The sequence below is a fragment of the Euprymna scolopes genome, chromosome 24, assembly GCF_053919585.1.
Source record: "Euprymna scolopes isolate OS-2025 chromosome 24, ASM5391958v1, whole genome shotgun sequence".
Taxonomy (NCBI): domain Eukaryota; kingdom Metazoa; phylum Mollusca; class Cephalopoda; order Sepiida; family Sepiolidae; genus Euprymna; species Euprymna scolopes.
In genome coordinates, this window is record NC_136505.1 from 8,806,735 (window position 1) to 8,824,161 (window position 17,427).

Here is a 17,427-nt window from a genome sequence, read left to right on the forward strand (position 1 = left end):
AATATATTAATATTATAATACTATATTATATTAATTATATTAATTATTAATATAAAAAAATGCAAAACCGGATTCAAGTTCACAAATACAGATGAAAAAATTAACCACCTTATGTAGATGGATGACCTGAAATTTTTGCAAAAACCAGGAAGGAACTAGAGACGCTAATAAACATGACCAGCATTTTTAGCTAGGATATCTGAATGGAATCCGGTATGGAAAAGTGCGCACTGCTGATCATGAGAAGAGGAAACCTAGAAGAAACGAAAAGTATAGAACTACTTAACCAAACAGAGATTAAGGCACTAGGTACACATGACACCTACAAAGAAACTAATCTATATAGTAGAAACCTATATAACCTAATTAAGCGTATAAACATATGGGCAGTGTCACTAATAAGATACTTTGGACCGTTTATAGGTTGGATCAAAGAAGAACTGAGGAATATCGACCAGAAGACCAGAAAACTCATGACGTTAAATTTGAACTAAACCTCAGATCAAAAGTCTCAAACTCAAATCCAACTGTTCTCTTCTCTCTGCACTTTCCACACTGACGCCCAAAATAAAGAAGACGGCTCTTTTATAGAGAGACCCAACCACATCTCATTTGCATACCCCCTCCCCCTCTCGTCACATCACGTGATTTTCAGTCCATAAATACCAGGGAGCGGCCATTTTTATTTTCTCTTTTTTTTTCTTTCCTAACACGAGCCTCACGATGCATGAAGTAAGGTTCTTTACTTTTAACAACACGCCCCCTTGATCTCTAAGATCAATAATTAGTATCATAGTCCGCCATCCACGCTGGGCGTCTTCGTTCATGGTGCGATCGTCGAAGAGGCTCTTCTTCAGACACTTCAACATCAGCATCAACCTCCCCTTCCTCTGATGGCAAGGAGACTCTCCGTATATCAAAAAATGTGACGAGGCATTCCGTCAATCGCTACCTTGTTTTTGGAGAGTACTTCAGTCCCTGTACCTTTTCCCCAGCGAGTCGTGCAACGAGAATTGGGTGGTTTCACCCACACCTCTTCACCAACTGCGATGTCCACGCAGGCCTGTTCTTCTCTCTGTGTTACAGTCAATGGATGTCGCCATTCATAAGAAAAAATAGACTGGTGCGGCACTGAATTTTCGTCTTGACCAGCCTTCGGCGTCATATTGTACCAAAAAACTGCTTCTTGGGGCGAAATCTGGCTTCTTGGTGCCACAGCTTTTATAGTGCGATGGTGCCTCTCTATAATTCCATTTCCACTTAGACGGTATGCAGCTCTAAAATATAGCCACATATTCCACTTCGCATATAAGTCTCTAAAAACTTCTGAGCGGAAGGACGTACCATTATCCACCAACACCTCTTCTACTGGCCCCCTTTCCATAAAAACCTCCTCGACAACTCTCTTTACCTCTTCTGCTGTTTCATTCTTGATTTTCCGCCATATCGCTACTCTCCCAGGCCCACAATCTATCAGTTACATGCGGTTAATGTTGATAATGTGTGATGTCAATGACCAATCTCCGCCAATTCTCTTCAACATGCAGTTCCCTTTTTCATGTCTAGTAAGTGCAGGGTCGATTGATTGGCATTCCCTACATTGTTCCACCACGTTTTGGACGTCTTGCATTGTGACGTGCGGGTTTACTTTTCTTGCCAGGTAAAGGGTCGGTTCCTTTCCAAAATGATGCAGGTTATGCAGATCTTTTAAATTCTCTACTGCACAACATGCTGGAGCCCCGTCTCTTTCATTGTGTAGCCAGGCTTTCTTTTCTTGACTCTTGTCAACCCATCTGCTTTATTTTTTTATGACGGAACTAAGGTAATAGTTACCTTTAGTTCGAATTCTCGAACCAAGTCTCCCAGCGCTCCAAGTCTATGCTTGATAAGCATCTCCGCTCCTCCTTTTGTTTTGATCCGCTTATCACCAGGCAGCTTCGATTTAATCCACGACATCATTGTTGCAGAGTGTGTTTTAACGTTCACTATCTGTAGCCCCCATTTTAGAGCTAGATTGATGCCTTTCATCACAGCATCGAGTTCCACAATATTGATATGAGCGCTATCATCCTTTTTGCGTAGCAAAGCAGCATCTTCAACAGCCACTTCTCTTATTTCCAATAATACCCCTAATGCTACACTGTTAGCATCAGTCTATATCACCCCTTCATGGCCCTCCTTTACATGCCATTCTCCTCTCACAAGATCTATTTTCACTTCTGCAATGACTTCTTGTATCATGAGAAGCACTTCTTGATCAACTGCATCTTCCCAACTGTCTGTCCCAGTCTGCCCCAGTCTGCCTTTTAATAAAACTGCACGCAGCTAGGTCAACCTTGGCTTCAGGTCATTTCCTCGCCCAAACATCAATTTTCCTTCCTTATTGTTCTGTAGTCGAAATCGCAAAGCCATTCCGTTTTCCAGTGACTCAGGCAGTTTTGTCGTCAGTCCATATGCTTTGATATGCTCTCTCACCCTTTCCGCAGTCACCTCTGTTTCGTCCTCTAGTACATCGTCGATGTAAGAGCAGGTGCCTCTCTTCACTGCATCGTCTTTGGCCAGCACTGTCTTAAGAACTGACGTCATTATCTTTGGTGCGGAGTTCAGACCAAATCCTAATCTGATCAGACAATAAACTTGACCTTTGTACTCTACCAATTGATATTTCCACAATTTCTCATCCACATGAAGTTGGAGGTAGGCTGACTTCAGGTCCACAATTTTAGTTGCTTGCTTCATCCTCCTCCATTTCCTTACGACTTCTTCACACACGTCGATTCCGTCCTTTGTGTGACAAGCGACAAACTTGTTCAGCTCACGGAAATCCAACATTGGCCTAACTTTCTTCTTAATGGGTTGGACCACAGCCATGAGTGGCAAAATTCCTTCAACTTTCCTTGACCACGGCATTAATATTCCTTCATCTATCCATCTCTCAACTTCTTTTTCAAACTGCGGCTCCGCAGCTCCTTTCAGTGTGCTTTTGTAGCAGCTGACCCGATTCGTCAATACAGGTGGCTCCGCGGTCCATCGCCATTCTACCATCCATTTTTTGCCATCGAAGCAGGCTCGAAGGTCATCATCCTCAATCAGACATGGTCGGGGTTTCGACGGTTGGTTGGTATCACCCCTGGTTACACTTCCTGTTATTCCCGGTGCACTCTGATTGCCAAATTTCACCTGGCCTTTAGTAATAGTAGCTCCTCCCAGTCGGTCTATCGCGTCCAGGCCCAGCACCACATCAATTCCTGCAACCAGTCTATCCAGCACGATCACTCTTAATCGCATGGCATATTCCTTACTACAATCTCCGCATCGGCCTCTCCACAACATTCCACTTCTCTGCCATCCACCGCTCTAACGTTGCTGGTTCCATTCCAAGAGTCGGTGACGCTCGTAGTAATAAGTGTTGTTGTACATCCAGTATCAACAAGAGCTCTAGCCCTCTTTCCATTGATGGTGATCACTAACTGTGACAACAAACTCTCATACGCCTGTTCAGTATAAAAGGGGTGACTACTGACGCAATAACACCCCTTTACTCGTTTCCCGGCAGCGAAGGACAATTCCTGCTAATGTGACCTACTTGGCTACACCGAAAACAGATAATGTCTGGCCATGGCTCCCTACAGTCTCTCATCAGGTGTGGTCCTTGACATCGAAAGCATTTACCGGTAAATCCACGGCCTTACTTCATCACTGCTCGCTCCTTTCTGCTTGCCACAGCAGCCGCGACCGCCCCCAGTTCACCGGGCTGTTTCGTACAAAACTCTAGCATGCCTTAGAATCTCCTCCACCTCAATGATTTCAATATCAGTAAGTCGTTGCAGTTCCATGGATATGCGATCAGGAAAACCAGTTACAAGCGCCAGCTTTACAGTCTTCTCAAGGCTGCGTCCCCCATATCCAGCCAATCCTGCTAGTCGCTTTATCTCTGCCACGTACACGTACACGTCCACAGACTCCCCAGTCCAGGTGACTCTTTTGAGCTTGTTGTAAGCGTCAAACGTGCTCTCGGAAAATGGGGTCTTTAACCGGTTTTCAATGCTCTCAGCAATGGCCTGATCCGTCTCTTCCATTTCTAGATAGACCGCTAGAGCACTTCCTTCCAAATACATTGGTATTAACGTGGCTACATCCTCGATCTTCTGCAGCCTTGCCACCAACTTCAGCTTGTTAAACCACGCAACCATGTCACCTTCTCCAGTAAATGGCCTCAGGATATCACTGCTCAATCTTACTCGGTCACCCATTTTTGTCACTGCGCCGAAATAGCTTGACTTTAAATTTGAACTCAACCTCAGATCCACACTGACGCCCAAAATAAAGAAGACAGCTCTTTTATAGAGAGATCCAACCACATCTCATTTGCATACCCCCTCTCCCCTCTCGTCATATCACGTGATTTTCAGTCCATAAATACCAGGGGGCGGCCATTTTTATTTTCTCTTTTTTTCTTTCCTAACACGAGCCGCACGATGCATGAGGTAAGGTTCTTTACTTTTAACCACAATGCACAATACGCTACACCCAAAGGATGATGCTGACTGCCACTATTTTAAAAGGGAAGACGGAGGAAGAAAGCTGATTTTCATAGAAGACTGTAATAGCAAAACAAAATAAGAATTAGAAAAATACATAAGGCATAATACTGAAAGAATACCGCAACAAGAAACACTGGAAAAATGAACAAAACAAAAAGAGAGACAACGGATAAGACAAGAAAATAAAAATGGGAAGAGAAACGCCTACAAGGACGATTCACAAGAATGACAAACGATACGGCTAACGAAAACACTTGGGCATGATTAAAAATAGGAAAAATTAACTGAGGAACTGAGTCCATAATAACAGCTGCACAAGATAACGCAATTAGAACCAACCACATCAAAGCAAGGACCGACAAGACACAACAAAACAGCAAATGCAGACTCTGTGGACGACAAGATGAAATCCACATAATAAGTGAATACAGCAAACTAGTCCAAAAGAATAGAAAACTAGAAACGATCAAGTAAGGAGGGCAGTACTGGGAATTATGCAAACAAATGTTGAACAGGCAGAAAAATGATACAAGTGCAAACCGGTAAGAGTACTGAAAAATGAAAGTCACAAGACCCTATGGGACATGGATACACAAACGAATAAACCCATATAAACAATAAGATCGGGTGTCATAACTGTTTACAAGAAGGAAAAGTCCTGCCAGATTGTAGATTTTTCCGTCCAGCAGGTCACAGAGGAAATATGAAGGAAACAGAGAAGTGGAGCAAGTACACGAAACTTGCTAGTGAGCTCAAAGGTATATGGAAGATGAAAAAGTCAAGATAACACCCATAGTAGTAGGAGCACTAGGAACAATACCGAAATACTTCGAAAAAAAAAGAATAAGATACATTGGAATCAGATAGAACAGGTTACAATAATGAAAACGCCTGGAATATTAAGGAAAAACCTTGAAAGCAGAGACTAATACACGTGAGCTACAGGCACAAACCGCTATACAGGTAAATCAGAAAGGGACATCAAATGGAATCATGAAAACTGAAACTGTATCATCGTAAGTTACACTTATCCGCCCTGCGTTCCTCGCCTGTTCATTTCGTGTGTTATGTGTCAATATAAACCGGCGCCACACCAAATCAGTCAGGAGGGTCAAAGAGGATAGAATGACCGAGGAGTGAAAACACTAGCCAGCCCCCCCCCCGCTGGATGAGTGTAAAGAGAACTAGGAACTTGAGGAGGCTTATTGGTACCGAAATTCCAGTTTAGACTAATGCTCACTGCTAACGAGAAATCAATGATTAGTGGCTATTGCGATAACGCAAACTCAACTGCAAAAGAGATAGAGATACTAGAAATCTGGGGAGACTTGTCACTCAGATTCCAGAGAACGTCACAAGTTGTTCTCAAATGGAAATCTTTGATGACGGCTTCTGTGATTACTCCTAGTGAATAAATAATACTGAAGAATACCTGAGAAAAACAAGGAAACTCTTAGAAACTAAACTATATAATAGAAATCTAGTTAAAATTGTAAACACTTGGGAAGTATCATTTATAAGATATTCTGGGCCATTCATAAGCTTGATCAAAGAAGAACTTATGCACCTTGAACAGAAGGCGAGAAAACAAATGATCATGCACAGTGCATTACATCCGAAATGTGATGCTAGCTGACTCGATGTGAAAAGGAACAAAAAGTAAAGAAGACTGATAAGTGTAGAACACTGTGTGGAAGACACAAAAATAGATAACTCGGGATACAAAAGAATCGATCACTGTATCGAGAAACAATAAAACAAATAAACAATACCGCAAACGATGACGAAAAGAAAGTTGGAAAAGAAAGAGTTACATGGATGATTCATAAGAATGACAACAGAAGAGAATCACGAAAACAGGTGGACATGGACGTGGCTAAGAATGGGACACATGAACAGAAATACGGGCTTGTAACTGATAACTGCACAGAATGTGATTAGAACTAACTACATTAAAGCTAAAATGAATAAATGCAGGAAAATAGTAAATGTATTCTCTGTGAAAAAAGAGACGAAATGATAAACCACATAATAAGTGAATGCAGCAAACTAGCCACCAAAATAAAAGAAAGGGCACGACTGTGTGGGAAAAGCAATAAACTGAAAACCCTGCAAATGACTGCATGCCAAACATGAACAGAAATGGCACACGCACGTACCAGGGACAGTACTGAAGAATGAAAACTGCAAAACTCTTTGAAACATGAAAATACAAAGAGAGAAATCTAACCGAGCAAGGAGACCAGGCGTCATAATAATTTACAGGAAGAGAAGAAAGTGCCGAATTGTATGTTTTGTCATTCAAACAAACACAGGATGAAGATCGACGAAATGGAAAAACTGAAAAAAATATACGGAGCTTTCCGAAGAAATGAAAGGAATATGGAACCTGAAGAAAATCTATGTAATACTAATAATTGTAGGAGCACTAGGATCAGTTCTGAAAAACCTAGAAAAAAAAAATTAAGAGAACTTGGAATCAAGGGAAACACTGGCACTATACAACAAACGGTAATGCTGAAAAGAGCTGAAATCTTAAGGAAAATCCACGAATGTGGAAACCAATTCACAGAACGCTAGTATAGAGAAACACAAAGAAGCAAGAAAACTAAAACACTAAAATTGTAACTTTACTACATCTCCCCATCCCAGAAAAAAAGCATTAGCCTTGGCTAATCCCATACAAAATAGACATGAAGGGTTAAGGAGGATGGAGGGAACACGGAGGGTGAGCACGAACCAATTATCCACTGCATGAATGCAAAGAGTTTGGAGACATTGGGGAGGCTTATTGCGACCCAACTTTCAGTGAAAACCAATGGGCATTGCCAGCGACAAGTCATTAGGAAGCGGCTGTTGCGATAATACAACGTCATTTGTAAAAGTTATGGAAAGATTAGAAACTACCGGAAATCTTTGAGGACCTATTCAGTACTCGGACTCTGGGGAATGCCACGGATTATTGTGAGTAATCTCTGTATGAAAACGCCTAGTGAGTGCAACTAATAATAAAATTCTACGAAGGCCTAATCTGTAATACTATTTACTAATCATTCAATTTTAAGAATGAATAAATAAATAAACTAAGCAAGTAAGAAGAAAATAAAACTTTTAATTAAATTAATAAATCTAACTTGAAATCATATTCTCATCAAGTTTCCTAAAATAGCCAATGGCATTCATCGAAGATGGATGATTTTTATTTAAATCACGTAGATAAATACAGAGATAGAGATAGGTTGAGATAAATTAGAACATAGAATGATCTCTAATATTATATAAAAGAAAATTTGTCTGTGGTGTGTGTGTGTGCATCAGTTCGTTCCCTATTCATTCGAAAACGGCTGGGTCGATTGTTATGAAATTTCACGCGAATGTACATTATATACCTGACGGTGTTCTTAGATAGGTTTTTATCGCAATGTCTTCGATAAATATCGATGATCGAAATAACGCGATCAAAGAACAGGACCAAAGTTAACACCTTATACAGCCTAACACAGTCTGTGGATGGCTATATGAGAGCCCCCGCATCCTTGATTGAGCGCTCTTGGTAATGGCATCATCTGCTATTACTTTAGCGTAATGCAAAGCTCTTTATAAAAATATATGTTCGTTTGATATCATTGCCAACAGCGCTGGCCCCGCGGTCTGTTGGCTAGAGATACTGGCTTCGACTCGATGGTTGTTGGTTCGAGTTCGAACTTGGAATAGGTGCTGGTTTGGCACCACTGACGGATTATAATAAAGAGAATCAGTCTTTCCGTTGATATGGTATTTCCAAAACTAAGGTCTCCAATTTTTAACTTTAAAACTAAAACGTTGAATAACCACAAAAAAATTGAGCGAGAGTTGGAACCACTACAACAAGAGAGAGTTGGTACCATTAAAACAAGCGAGAGTTGGTACCATTAAAACAAGCGAGAGTTGGTACCATTAAAACAAGCGAGAGTTGATACTATTAACACAAGTGAGAGTTGGTACCATTAAAACAAGCGAGAGTTGATACCATTAAAACAAGCGAGAGTTGATACTATTAACACAAGTGAGAGTTGGTACCATTAAAACAAGCGAGAGTTGATACTATTAACACAAGTGAGAGTTGGTACCATTAAAACAAGCGAGAGTTGATACCATTAAAACAAGCGAGAGTTGATACTATTAACACAAGTGAGAGTTGATACCATAAAAACAAGCGAGAGTTGATACTATTAACACAAGTGAGAGGTGGTACCATTAAAACAAGCGAGAGTTGATACTATTAACACAAGTGAGAGTTGGTACCATAAAAACAAGCGAGAGTTGATACTATTAACACAAGTGAGAGTTGGTACCATAAAAACAAGCGAGAGTTGATACTATTAACACAAGTGAGAGTTGGTACCATAAAAACAAGCGAGAGTTGATACTATTAACACAAGTGAGAGTTGGTACCATAAAAACAAGCGAGAGTTGATACTATTAACACAAGTGAGAGTTGATACCATAAAAACAAGCGAGAGTTGATACCATTAAAACAAGCGAGAGTTGATACTATTAACACAAGTGAGAGTTGGTACCATTAAAACAAGCGAGAGTTGATACCATTAAAACAAGCGAGAGTTTATACTATTAACACAAGTGAGAGTTGGTACCATTAAAACAAGCGAGAGTTGATACCATTAAAACAAGCGAGAGTTGATACCATAAAAACAAGCGAGAGTTGATACTATTAACACAAGTGAGAGTTGATACCATAAAAACAAGCGAGAGTTGATACTATTAACACAAGTAAGAGTTGATACCATTAAAACAAGCGAGAGTTGATACTATTAACACAAGTGAGAGTTGGTGCCATTAAAACAAGCGAGAGTTGATACCATAAAAACAAGCGAGAGTTGATACCATTAAAACAAGCGAGAGTTGATACTATTAACACAAGTGAGAGTTGATACCATAAAAACAAGCGAGAGTTGATACTATTAACACAAGTAAGAGTTGATACCATTAAAACAAGCGAGAGTTGATACCATTAAAACAAGCGAGAGTTGATACTATTAACACAAGTGAGAGTTGATACCATAAAAACAAGCGAGAGTTGATACTATTAACACAAGTGAGAGTTGGTACCATTAAAACAAGCGAGAGTTGATACCATTAAAACAAGCGAGAGTTGATACTATTAACACAAGTGAGAGTTGGTGCCATTAAAACAAGCGAGAGTTGATACCATTAAAACAAGCGAGAGTTGATACCATAAAACAAGCGAGAGTTGATACTATTAACACAAGTGAGAGTTGATACTATTAACACAAGTGAGAGTTGATACCATAAAAACAAGCGAGAGTTGATACTATTAACACAAGTGAGAGTTGATACTATTAACACAAGTGAGAGTTGGTACCATAAAAACAAGCGAGAGTTGATACTATTAACACAAGTGAGAGTTGGTACCATTAAAACAAGCGAGAGTTGATACTATTAACACAAGTGAGAGTTGGTACCATAAAAACAAGCGAGAGTTGATACTATTAACACAAGTGAGAGTTGATACCATTAAAACAAGCGAGAGTTGATACCATTAAAACAAGCGAGAGTTGATACTATTAACACAAGTGAGAGTTGGTACCATTAAAACAAGCGAGAGTTGATACTATTAACACAAGTGAGAGTTGGTACCATAAAAACAAGCGAGAGTTGATACTATAAACACAAGTGAGAGTTGGTACCATTAAAACAAGCGAGAGTTGATACTATTAACACAAGTGAGAGTTGGTACCATTAAAACAAGCGAGAGTTGATACTATTAACACAAGTGAGAGTTGGTACCATAAAAAAAAGCGAGAGTTGATACTATTAACACAAGTGAGAGTTGGTACCATAAAAACAAGCGAGAGTTGATACTATTAACACAAGTGAGAGTTGGTACCATAAAAACAAGCGAGAGTTGATACTATTAACACAAGTGAGAGTTGATACCATAAAAACAAGCGAGAGTTGATACCATTAAAACAAGCGAGAGTTGATACTATTAACACAAGTGAGAGTTGGTACCATTAAAACAAGCGAGAGTTGATACCATTAAAACAAGCGAGAGTTGATACTATTAACACAAGTGAGAGTTGGTACCATTAAAACAAGCGAGAGTTGATACCATTAAAACAAGCGAGAGTTGATACCATAAAAACAAGCGAGAGTTGATACTATTAACACAAGTGAGAGTTGATACCATTAAAACAAGCGAGAGTTGATACTATTAACACAAGTGAGAGTTGGTACCATTAAAACAAGTGAGAGTTGATACCATTAAAACAAGCGAGAGTTGATACTATTAACACAAGTGAGAGTTGGTACCATAAAAACAAGCGAGAGTTGATACTATTAACACAAGTGAGAGTTGGTACCATTAAAACAAGCGAGAGTTGATACCATTAAAACAAGCGAGAGTTGATACTATTAACACAAGTGAGAGTTGGTACCATTAAAACAAGCGAGAGTTGATACCATTAAAACAAGCGAGAGTTGATACCATAAAAACAAGCGAGAGTTGATACTATTAACACAAGTGAGAGTTGATACTATTAACACAAGTGAGAGTTGATACCATAAAAACAAGCGAGAGTTGATACTATTAACACAAGTGAGAGTTGATACTATTAACACAAGTGAGAGTTGGTACCATAAAAACAAGCGAGAGTTGATACTATTAACACAAGTGAGAGTTGGTACCATAAAAACAAGCGAGAGTTGATACTATTAACACAAGTGAGAGTTGATACTATTAACACAAGTGAGAGTTGATACCATAAAAACAAGCGAGAGTTGATACTATTAACACAAGTGAGAGTTGGTACCATAAAAACAAGCGAGAGTTGATACTATTAACACAAGTGAGAGTTGGTACCATTAAAACAAGCGAGAGTTGATACCATTAAAACAAGCGAGAGTTGATACCATTAAAACAAGCGAGAGTTGATACTATTAACACAAGTGAGAGTTGATACTATTAACACAAGTGAGAGTTGGTACTATAAAAACAAGCGAGAGTTGATACTATTAACACAAGTGAGAGTTGGTACCATTAAAACAAGCGAGAGTTGATACCATTAAAACAAGCGAGAGTCGATACCATAAAAACAAGCGAGAGTTGATACTATTAACACAAGTGAGAGTTGATACTATTAACACAAGTGAGAGTTGATACCATAAAAACAAGCGAGAGTTGATACTATTAACACAAGTGAGAGTTAATACTATTAACACAAGTGAGAGTTGATACCATAAAAACAAGCGAGAGTTGATACTATTAACACAAGTGAGAGTTGATACTATTAACACAAGTGAGAGTTGATACCATAAAAACAAGCGAGAGTTGATACTATTAACACAAGCGAGAGTTGATACTATTAACACAAGTGAGAGTTGATACTATTAACACAAGTGAGAGTTGATACTATTAACACAAGTGAGAGTTGATACCATAAAAACAAGCGAGAGTTGATACTATTAACACAAGTGAGAGTTGATACTATTAAAACAAGTGAGAGTTGATACCATAAAAACAAGCGAGAGTTGATACTATTAACACAAGCGAGAGTTGATACTATTAACACAAGTGAGAGTTGATACTATTAACACAAGTGAGAGTTGATACTATTAACACAAGCGAGAGTTGATACTATTAACACAAGTGAGAGTTGGTACCATTAAAACAAGCGAGAGTTGATACCATAAAAACAAGCGAGAGTTGATACTATTAACACAAGTGAGAGTTGGTACCATTAAAACAAGCGAGAGTTGATACCATTAAAACAAGCGAGAGTTGATACTATTAACACAAGTGAGAGTTGGTACCATTAAAACAAGCGAGAGTTGATACCATTAAAACAAGCGAGAGTTGATACCATAAAAACAAGCGAGAGTTGATACTATTAACACAAGTGAGAGTTGATACTATTAACACAAGTGAGAGTTGATACTATTAACACAAGTGAGAGTTGGTACCATAAAAACAAGTGAGAGTTGATACTATTAACACAAGTGAGAGTTGATACTATTAACACAAGCGAGAGTTGATACTATTAACACAAGTGAGAGTTGGTACCATAAAAATGGGGTACATTTTGTATTCCAGAATTTATTTTTTGCATCGCCAATACAATTGACAATACACTTTGACTAATCTCTTTTGCTGCCTCGGTACCATCGGCACTGTGAAATCGACGTACACATCTCCTAACTCTGCTGACATCAACTGCATCGTGTGAGAATTAAAAAAATGAAACGAATATGCATGCGTAACGTAATACCTATCGATTCATGTTTTCATTTTAGCGATGCAGCAAACATGTCTTCATAGCTCAGACATTAACCTCAAAGGAAAGAGTAAATCTTAAGTTAAACGTTTTGGTTTCGATGTTCGGTGGTTACGCCCGAGTCTGTTATTTTTATTTAAGTATTTTTACTTTTTAAATTATTACTATCTATTGGGTACAATATAATATAATAATAAATACGAAATCTGTATTAATATCAATCTGTATTAATATTTAAGCGGGCAGCCTGCTGGTATATATATAACCCTGAAGAATCCTAGAGTGGATGAAACGCGGACTATTCAGTGTAGCTTAATCGTCATATATATTTTATAAATTACTAACTAGCTCTATCTATACGTATTGAGCACTTTTGAAGTAAATACTTAAAGTTTACGCATAAATTTATAATTTTGTATATTAATTTTATATGAGTAAATGAAGTAGTTATATATATATATAAATATATATATATATTACTTCATTTAATCACATAAATTAATATACTAAAATATAATTTTATGCGTAATTTTTTCAGTATTTACTTCAGCACAGCTCAATACATAGGTAGAGCTAGGTAGTAAGTTATGAAAATATTTATGGCAATTAAGCTTAATTGCCATATTATGGGATTAAATAAAGTAATCATATATATATATATATATATATATATATATATATATATATATATATACACTTGTGCCCGATATTATTCATACCCCTCGGATCTTTGAGATTTCTATAAGAATACTGCTCAAACCAGAAGGTAGACAATATTAAAGGGATTTCAAACAATAAATCAAGCATAAGCATTTAATTTAAACTCAACAAATAAATAAATTATGCAAGTTTGAAACATTATACAAAGAAAAACAATAATGGCACTAGTTCAAAATTATTCATACCTCTCTTACTAATAGTCAATAGAATGACCTTTATTCTTAATAACTGCCTGTAACCGTTTTGGATATTTATCAACAAGGTTTTTACAAGCATCAACACTGATTTTTGACCATTCTTCAATGCAGTAGTTCTTCAAATCCCTCAAATTTCTAGGTTTCCGCTTTTTAACCTCAGTTTTCAATATGTGCCAGAGGTTTTCGATAGGGTTCAGGTCGGAACTCTGGCTAGGCCATTCGAAAACATTAATTTGATTATCCTCAAACCATTTCTTGACTATTTTTGGCAGTATGTTTTGGATTATTATCCTGTTGAAGGACCCAGTTTGGTCCTAAATGGAGCTTCTCCGCATCCTGTCTAATGTTTTTCTGGAGTATCTCCAAATATTGCTCCTTCTTCATGGTTCCATCTATCTTGACCAAACTACCTGGACCACTAGCCGAAAAGGAGCCCCAAAACATTAGGCTACCACCACCATGTTTCACCGTGGGTATGGTGTTCTTTGGGTTGTAAGCTTCTCCTTTCTTCCTCCAAACGTAAGAAGCATCCATATGGCCAAACAATTCAATTTTTGTTTCGTCAGTCCACAAAATACTTGAGAAAACGGACTCTGGAGAATTCACATGGGTCCTAGCAAACTTTAGACGTGCTGCAAGGTGTTTTCCGGTGTGCAATGGAGTCCTTCTTGGTCTTCTTCCTTTCAGACCATTTTCATGCAGAGTCCTTTGCAATGTTTGCCTTGATATTTTTATGCCAGAAGACTCCAGATTTTCTAAAATGTCCTTAGTAGTGGTGGTTGGATTTGCATTAACACTTCTTACAATATTCCGGGTGGCTCTAGCAGACAGTTTCCTTTTCCTTCCTCTACCAATCAAGTTGTTTGTTGTGTGGTGGCTCTGGAATTTTTTGATGATGCTCTGTACTGTTGCTGTAGGGACCTCAAATTTCTTGGAAATTGACTTGTAACCTAAACCATCCTTATGTGAATTCACAATTTTAGTCCTAAGATCATTACTAAGCTCTTTTTTCTTCCCCATTCTAATAATTTTTATTCTTTTATTGGTTTTCAGTTGATATCATTTTAATTTCTGAAAAAATGCAAAAAAAAAAAAACGCAATGAAATTAATCAAAGGTTGTATAAAAGCATTCAAAATAAGAATCAAACAGGAAACAAACAGTCAGAAACTCGATAAATACTGAAAAAATAAGGGGGTATGATTATTTTTGAACATTGCAGATTTTATAAATAGCTGTATATTTCTTTTATTACAAGTATCCCGAGATTTTAAAATGACGAAAATGATCAGAAGAGGTTTATTAAGAATATGTATCAATATGGACGTAAACAATAAATTCTTACAAAGTTACAGTTAATAAACTCAATTTTCAAGGGGGGTATGAATAATATCGGGCACAAGTGTATATATATATATACAAAAAGTCACTTTGTGTGTGTGAAGGAGAGAGTTCTTTCCTTATGGATTTTTAAACGTCTGAGCTGACCTACTGCATTTTTTTACACAAAGTAATTTATATTCCTGGCAGTGTTCTTTAGATATTTCATATTCCACGTCACATCGGTGTAACTTTGGTCGGTGCACCGTCAAATATTCCCTTGTAATTTTTTTTCTTTTTTATTTATAAGAGAAGACTATTTCTAAAATCGTCAAGCCCAAATATCAGCTGACGTGATATTGTGAACAAACACAGACAGAATTTGTCGAACGACATTATCATTATTATTTTTTATTTACCTATTTTTAAATTTTTATTTATTTTATTTATTGCGAATTAGTACACCAGGCAAATTAATTCTAGTAATGTTCAACATTCAATCAGCATAAATTAAAATATGCTTAAGCGTATTGTACGACCGGGTAACGCCGGGTGTCCAGCTAATATATATATATATATATATATATATATATATATATATATATATATATATATATATATATAGTAATTTATAAAATATATATGGCGATTAAGCTACACTGAATATTCGGTGTTTCATCCACTATAGGATTCGTCAGGCTTATGCGCGAAATCTGTGGTTGTTTCTCGTTTTTATATATGTTGAGGATTTTAGTTAGCCAATCAGCTTTCTAGTATCCACCGGGCCCCTTCCTATCAGCCAATGGGCATGCATTTTATCGAAGGATCTGTTTTAGAACTAGGTTAGTGGTTTAAGGCAGACGATTTTCCTCATTTCTGCTCTTTTTTTTCATATAAATATACATATGTGTACACACATACATGCACACATACATGCACACATACATACATACATATATACATACATACATATATCAGATCATCTGAAACCATAGCAGCAAGTTTTAGCCTCTCCGCCATCAAGGCCGGGGTTTGGGGGAAATACCAGATATTTTGTAATTCATATACAAAACTAGGAAAACAAATGACTATGATTGCAACATTGATAAAGGCGCAGTATCCTTCCACCCTTAAAAATCTTTAGGTAGGCTTTGTGTTGGCAGTATCCTTCCACCCTTAAAAATCTTTAGGTAGGCTTTGTGTTGGTTTACCAGCCCATAATCAACATTACCCCTAAAAACAAAAAATAACAGACGCTTCCCCACCCCCACCCCCTAAAAAAGAAAGGTGGTATAAAGTGGAAGTTCATTTTATGTTAAATTAATGTAGAAAAGTAATCCCCCATTTTTGAAACTATAATTTCTTCATATTTTTTAAACTACTCGTTTCCTGTCATTTTAAACGTTATTTTAGTTTTCAGCACCCTCAATAACCTATACAATAGTGGTAATTTTAAAGGAGTTTTGATGGTTAAAAGATACTGCTTATTTACCAAAACATTTTATGGCTGTAAAAAAGTGCCAAACATAGACGCTAGATGATGGATGATCCCCTTAATGTACGGCCTAAAGGGAAAATGTCCCATAGCCCACTGCACAATTCAGATCATTACCTTTTTAACGAGCCTTCGAACAATACTTACAAATGACTTCAAATATAACAATTATTCTTTCCTAATATTATTTTAATTATATATATATACATGTATATACATATATATATATATATACATATATATATAGATGATCTTTTTATAAGTTCTACATATCAGCTACCAATGATCAGAATTTAATAAATATATATATATATATATATATATATATATATATATATATATATATATATGTAGAAATATGTTTTCTTATAATATATAAAATCCATATTTAAGAAGCTTAGTGTTATTACAAAACAATATAGTGAATAAATGACAAAAAACTATATTCCAAAATTCATAATGCTGACCATCTTATAATTTATTCCTTTAATTCAGTTGACTTTTACAATTCTTAACAGTATCTGTTTCGTAGCGCAAAATCAATTACTTAATTATTATATCAATCAGTGAATCTATTATGCCCACCAGAAGAAATAGCAACAATCAATCCGTCAAAAGGAAATGAAGTGTGATTTGGCATGATTAAAATCCGAAAATTGGAAGAGAAGCTGCATATATCTTTAATATGTTTCCATTACGCCATTTTGAATTTTGTTTTCATACCAACCTATTCTGTGGCGTCATATACGCAAGTTGTCCAATCGGTTCCTTGCAGGTCTAACTATAATTTGCCACAACCAAAAAACTTAATCAGCTTGACGAAATGCAGCTTAAAAATTAATCTACTTTAAGACTTTT